The following is a 7,160-nucleotide window of genomic DNA, read 5'->3' on the forward strand; positions in this document are numbered from 1 at the left end:
TGTACCTTCGAGGATGACATCAAAAGATATTCACTGTTACTGTGTGATACTCTAACAATGGAGAAAGCTATACCAATGGAGGCACCTCAGTCCGCTGGGATGGGATAAACAGAACCATCCCGCGTGGGGAAATTCTGCAGTGTGTCCTGCGGATCAGACACATTACATTTTATCATTCAGATCATACCAGAGTGAGAGCGCTCGAGAAGGCCAATCGGTCACTCGTAACTGTGTCAGCTCAGGAGTTACAAAAGATGGGTTAAAGTGGAAACACTGGTGATTAGATCAGGATTCAAGATGTTTACGTGAGGCAGGAAGCAGAAAAAGATACACTGTGAAGCGAATGGGATCTGACTACAGGAGCAGCAAATAGTTTGTACGGTGCAGAGAAGAGCTTTGAAGTATTGAATTCTGATTGATGGGCTGATCATACTTTTCCTTGGCCACGCTGCGACAGAAGGTAATATGTCAGTGTCTCTCGGAATTGCGATGTCGCAGGTAAATATCAACGTTACACTGTTGGAAATTCCTTTTTTTCCAATGTGTAGGCAGTCTGTGTGTTAAATAACTTAAATATTGAACCCTTTCTCATACATAATTCCACTCCATCTCAGTGTGTTGTATTTTCTCCTTTCCACTTTACCTGTCATTGTGCCTGCACTGAAATTGATTTGCTCCTTATGCATGTCTTTAACAGTCTGGGTGATATGATGCAGTTGTACTGACCATCCTTCTGACAGAATTTTTCACTTCACTTCAGCCCGCCCTCACTTCGCTATCTGATACAATTCCCGTTGTTTAGGTATTAAGCGCTCGTCTCAGATCCAGCCTGCCCTCACCCAAAATAAACGCAAAACTCAGTCACACTGTGATCATTGCACTCCAGGAGCAACTTCTCTCCGACGTCATTGATTATTCCTAGGAGAAAGTTAGGACTGCAGATGCTAGAGATCAGAGTCGGGGGTGTGGTGCTGGAAAAGCACAGCAGGTCAGCCAGCATCCGAAGAGCAAGAGTGTCCACATTTCAAGCATAAGTCCTTCACCAGCAATAAGGCATGTGATTCGGAACTGAGAGATAAATGTTAGGTATGTGGGGTTGGGGGGAGTTAGCTGGGAAAGCGATAGTTGGATGAAGGTGAGGGAGAAGATGATAGGTTAGAAGGAACAGTGATGGAATAGGCCCAGGTGGCGGTGACAAGTTTGAGGCTTGGGACTTGGGGGAAGAGAAATTAAACACTGTTCAAATCCAGACTTATCACGTGAGGTGGCAGAGTCCTAAGGCGGAATGTACGCCGTTCCTCCTCCAGATAAGCGGTGGTTATGGTTTGGCGGTGAAGGAGGCCCAGGACCTGTACGTTTTTGATGGAGTTGGAGGGGGAGTTGAAGTGCCCAGTCACGGGATGGTGAAGTTGGTGGGTGGGGGTGTCCCAGAGATGTTCTCAGAAATGATGTGCAAGAAGGCGTCCTGTCTCCCTGACGTAGAGGAAACCACACTGGGTTCAACGGATGCAGTAGATGACATTGGAAGCGGTATAGGTGAATTTCTAACGGATGTGGAAGGATCCCTTGGGGCCTTGGACAGAGATGAGTGGAGTGGTGTGGGTGCTGGTTTTACCCTTCCTGCGGTGGCATGGAAAGATGCCAGTAGTGGGGTGTGGGCTTATTGGGGGTTGTAGACCCGATGGAGGGGGTTCTGGGAGGGAACCTTTTCAGCCTTTTCAGAATGCTGATAGGTGTGTGGAGGGAAATATATATCTGGTGGTGGGGTCTGTTTGGAGATGGCAGAAGTGGTGGAGTACGATGTGTTTTATACGGAGGTTGGTGGGGTAAAAGTTGAGGAGCATGGGGTTCTGTCCTTGTTGCGGGAGGGGTGGGGTTCAAGGACGGTGGTGTGTGAAGTGGAGGAGATGCAATGGAGGGCATCGTCAACCACGTGGGAAGAGAATTCGCGATTATGGAAGAAGGAGACCAACTGGGACTTTCTGAGGTGGAATAGGTCATCTTGAGAAAAGATGTGGTGGAGGCGGAGGAATTGGGAATAAAGGATGGCGTTTTTACATGACGTGGCGTGGGAGGAGGTGTAGTATTGGTAGCTGTGGCAGTCGGTGGGGTTGCCGTATATATCTGTAATTAATCATTCCCTTGATATGTTGATAGACAGGCCTGGGAAGGGGAGGGAATTTGCCAAGATTATCCAGGTGAATTTGAGGTCGGGCTGAAAAGTGTTGGTAACTTTGGTGAACTATTCAAACTCCTGGTGGGATCATGCAGTGGCGCCAATGCATTCATCAAAGTAGTGGAGGAACAGGTGGAAAGAGGTGAAAGTGCAACTGCGAAAGACGGGCAATTCCACATATCTGACAAAGAAGCAGGCATAGCTAGGTCACATGCGGGTGCCCACGACTTCCCCTTTGGTTTGGAGGAAGTGGGAGGATTGCAAGGAGAAGTTGTTGAGGTTGAGGTCTAGTTCAGCCAGGTGGAGCAGGGTGTCGGTGGAAGGGTACTAGTTGGGATGGGGTGAGACGAAGAAACAGAGGGCATGGAGACTTTCGCCTTGGCAGATGGATGTGTACAGGGACTGAACGTCCAAGGTTAAGATGACGCATTGTGGACCAGGGAAACAAACGTCTTGGAGGAGATGAAGTGCATAAGTGGTGTCACGAACGTAGGTGGGGATTTCCTGGACTGGGGAGACAGGAAGGTGTTGAGATATGAAGAGATGTGTCGGGTCAGACAGGCGCAGTCTGAGACAACAGAACTAAGGAACGAGGTAGAAATAGGGAGTGTGGGGTTCATGTAAAATGAGGTTGGAGACTGTGGATGAGAGATTCCCCAGAGGTGATGAGATTGTGATTGTCTGGGAGATGATGGGAGGTGAGGCTATGATCGGGGGCAGTAGGAAGAGTTGTCTGCGAGTTGGCGCCTGGCTTCAACAGTGTGCCTCACGCCAACTCACAAGCATCATTGCTGATGAAGGGCTTACGCCTGAAACGGCCATTGTCCTGCTCCTCGGATGCTGCCTGACCTGCTGTGCTTTTTCAGCATCACACTTTCGATTCATTCATTATTGCGGTTTCATTTCACACTACCAGGTCCGTGCTGTCTGTTTGCCTCCAGATAGCACTGTTTTCATAACGTGCTGCAACATCTGGCAATATCAAAAATAAACAGAAATTGATGTAAAACCTCAGCAGAGCTGGCAGCATCTGTGCAGGTGAATCACAGTTAACGTTTCAGATCCACTGGGTCCGTCCGTCCACAGATGCTGCCAGACTTTTTGAACTTTTCCAGCGACCTGTTTTTGTTTGATTTTCAATATCGGCGGTTCTTTCGCTTTTTTTTTTCTTATTTTCATCGAATATGATTTGGCTCAAGATTATGTTAAATGTTTTGAATATGACTGCGATCGAATGGCCAGATTGCACCAGCCTGCTCTTGCTACTTGGTTCACGTGAGCAATGCCTTTCCACTTGGTCACCGTGCCCTACAGCTGCACGGTATATAAATTAACAAAATTATAGTATTCTCTCAGATTGGTAATCAGGAGCGAGATTGTTTGAATTGTTGAAACAGTAAGATAAACTGAGAAAATACAGGATATTAAATGGAGAACCATAAGGGAAAGAGAGAACAGTGAATGATAGTATTCTGGCAAAATTTAAATGTCATTGCTCAAGATTCCGAACATGCTATCATTCACAAACATACTAAACTGAGAAAATACAGGATATTAAATGGAGAACCATAAGGGAAAGAGAGAACAGTGAATGATAGTATTCTGGCAAAATTTAAATGTTCATTGCTCAAGATTCCGAACATGCTATCATTCACAAACATACCACAATTTGGAATGTAACTTTTAGGACAAGCAATGGAAGCAGATTGTAAAATCTTAGTATGAAAGTCTTGCTGCAATTGCTTTAGATTTAATGAACGCGCACATGGGCTTCAGTGCTGTAATGATCCCCTAAACTGTCGAAGGAAATCCTTGCCTTCGAGGATACGTGGAGAAAGTTCACTGATTCATCGCAGTAATGGCAGGACTGTCCTCTGGAAGTATATAAGTACAATTATTCAATGCTCCATGGAGTTTCAATTAAGAGATGAAGGGAATGTCTCCATTCACAAATTAATAATTCAGTAGAACTCGATACAGGGACACATGAAGTGATGAAAAAGTGGGCACGAACACGGACATAGGATACAATAGCTACGACAATTACTATCTGGAAACTGTTGATTTCAGATCCACGGTGGCATTTCGTAATGATATTTACTGTCCAGAGTCAGTCTGCACTGGAATGACTAGAGCCCGACTGTGATGTATTTGAACTTCAGTTACCACTGGAAATAGCTCAGACTCACTCAGGTCATGGAGATGTAGAGAAATTATATTTAAAAAGCAAAGACTTCATCACGTATCTGTGAAACCTTTAGGTCACCCTCAGTGGCAGCATTGTGTGTAATCCTTGTCCTCATTCGCCACCAAAGACATGTGAAGAGGTTAGAAAAGGCACAGACACTGCTTACTGAATATCAAGATATTAGGAAGCCCAGGGACGGGGTTTCCCGAGACATAAAGACATCAGAAAGGATAGAAATGGTTTCATCGGCATGATAGACAGAATGAAGGAGTTTATTCACGAGATGTGGAAATGCTGGACCAGAAACACTCAAGTTTAAAAGTAAACAAAAGATATTTTCGCAGAATGTGTGGTTTGAAGTGACTAAATCGGGAAAATTCCCTCTTTCGAGTCAATCAACAACTTTAGTTAGAGCTTCAAAACTATTAGTGAATGATTAAGAAAAGATTGGATGAGAGTTTCTTCCACTCAATAAAGTTGCTGAAATCCTGAATTACTTTCCAGAAATAAAACGTAGATTTCTGATTTCGTAGTGTTTTAAAAGACGCACGAACAAACGGACAAAGAATGAATTTACCACTGAAAGCAAGAAAACGTGTGGGTGTGGTTTAATTTCGATTTTGTTTGTTTTCAGACACAAAGGCATTTCATGAACACGTTCAGCTGAATAAAACTGAGTATAAAAAGTTCATGGATTTGAAAGGTGTAGCGTATTATTCAAGGTGATGCATTCTAAGTTTCCACACTGTAAGTAATCTAATCTAATCTAATCTAATCTAAATGGGGCTGATGTCATAAAATAACTGCAGGCAGAAGTTGCATCCTAATGAATAGCAATTGAATCGTCACTTGGAGACTCAACACCTACTTTAAAGATTTGACCACATTCACATGATATAAGGTGTATTTCACGCTTTCTTATCTCCACCACCAAGTAGACCCTGTCTTTTTTGTATTTTTACCCTCTGTACTTCTCTGCAGCACACCAATTAAGCTGAAAGATGCTCAGACTAAAATTGAAAACAATATTCCGATGGTCCGATGCGATCAGTCTTTTTTTTTTATTATTACAATAATCATTGCGAGTTTGCAACAAACTGCATAACATGGGAACCAGCTCAACATCGATTTTCCCGGAATTTAACGCAGTGTATATGGGAAACGTCATCCATCTACTAAAAAATCACCTTCGGCTCTCTCTTCACACATGTCTCTTCACATTTTAAATATTTGTAGTATGTTTGTTGATCAAAGGTGTCATTATCCAGAAAAGGTCATTTCTCAATCCACTAAAACTGGTACTTTTCTATAAACTTGACTTTGCTCAAGTACCTCTTAACACGACGACAAATCGAAGCTGCTCCATGTGAGGTTCAAGCTTCAAACTTCTGCAGAGCACAGCCCACTATACTGGCACAGAGATACCTTGCACTGGTCACCTGCAGCACTGGAGCAACACATTAATGCTTACCTCCACATTCCTGGCTGGACCTTAACGGTAAGGAACCGAGTTTCTCTGATTCCATAGTTGGCAACTGGCATTATGCAATCATCTTCACCAGTGGTTCTGACCCCGTTTGAGGAATGTGGTGAGCTACTCATTGCAAAGATGGGTAGTTTGGTGAAATGTACAAATTCAACATTTGCATTCCCTGACCAATGAGCCTCTTATTTTGTTTTTCATCTGTAGAAATGTTAAAATCGTTATCTTGAACAGACTCAATGACAGATCTCCATTGTGTCTCTGGCATCAAATTCCAAAGTGTAACCCTCCTCTGAATTCTTCCACCGCAGTCCACTGTTTGGGAAGTTTTCCTGTTCAGGGGAATGCACTTGCCAGTGTGTCACCTGCTGCTCCGAGCATGCGCTCTGGCACTGCACTCATTTTCCTTCTGACACTTGCTCACTGTGTTGCTGTGATCAAACAGTGACTTGGTGTCGCACAGTCCAGGAAAATGATACAGATCAAGGTTTTTGCATTGGTGAATTCAATTGTCAGTTTAGCCTTATTTAGGATTTTGCAATTGTCTGTCCTGTGCGTGTCAAAAATATCTGAGCAGAAGAAAGATGTTCCGAGTAATGACATTGAACACTATGCACTCTCCTCCAGTTTGGAAAACAATTCCTCACACACAACTTTACATCTCCTGCTGTTACCGGCTCTCCACTCCATTGACTTCAAATCTTCACAGAATTCAACAGATCTTGTTGCATAGCCATTTCTTCATTTTTATCTCTGATCACTGTGAGCAGAGTGTCACAGTGGGAGTGCGCTTGCCCCACGCCCAGAGGTCAGACGATACTCTTGGAACCTTACTGTGCTGTTTCTCATTTCACCAATACCAAGGAGAAATATCCACGGTGTGCATAATTTACGCAATTCACTTATTCTTAAGATCAGTGGGGTCTCGCCCATCTGACGAGATGGCCTGGAGGTTAAGGCGATGGACTGCTAATCTATTGTGCTCTGCATGCGTGGGTTTGAATCCCACTCTCGTCGCTGTTACCAACGCTTTTCAATGTTGCTATTTTTGGATGATCACAGCTGTCTTATTGAAATTGGAACTCCAATAATGTGTTTATATGTATCGACGCTATTATAAAGTCTCAAAGAATAATTTGAGCCTGTTGCCTAAACTGCATTGAAATGTAGAGCCTGTTGCCTAAACTGCATTGAAATGTAGATTGAATTTGAATAATTAAAAGGAACGCCATTTCCTTTTCCAAGTCAAGTTGCCGTAAACTTTTATTGTCTGAAAGAGATCCAGGAAACCAAATAACGAGAGATGTAGAAGT

The 7,160-nt window shown here is 43.6% G+C and overlaps 1 non-coding gene across 1 annotated transcript; it reads left to right on the top strand.

Annotated features, from left to right (window-relative positions):
* The first annotated feature begins 6,782 nt into the window (after positions 1-6,782).
* Positions 6,783-6,864, top strand: trnas-gcu. Its single transcript has one exon. It is a non-coding gene; the product is annotated as a tRNA-Ser (tRNA).
* The last annotated feature ends 296 nt before the right edge of the window (positions 6,865-7,160 follow it).

This window comes from Chiloscyllium plagiosum, chromosome 11 (genome assembly GCF_004010195.1).
Source record: "Chiloscyllium plagiosum isolate BGI_BamShark_2017 chromosome 11, ASM401019v2, whole genome shotgun sequence".
NCBI classification, from domain to species: domain Eukaryota; kingdom Metazoa; phylum Chordata; class Chondrichthyes; order Orectolobiformes; family Hemiscylliidae; genus Chiloscyllium; species Chiloscyllium plagiosum.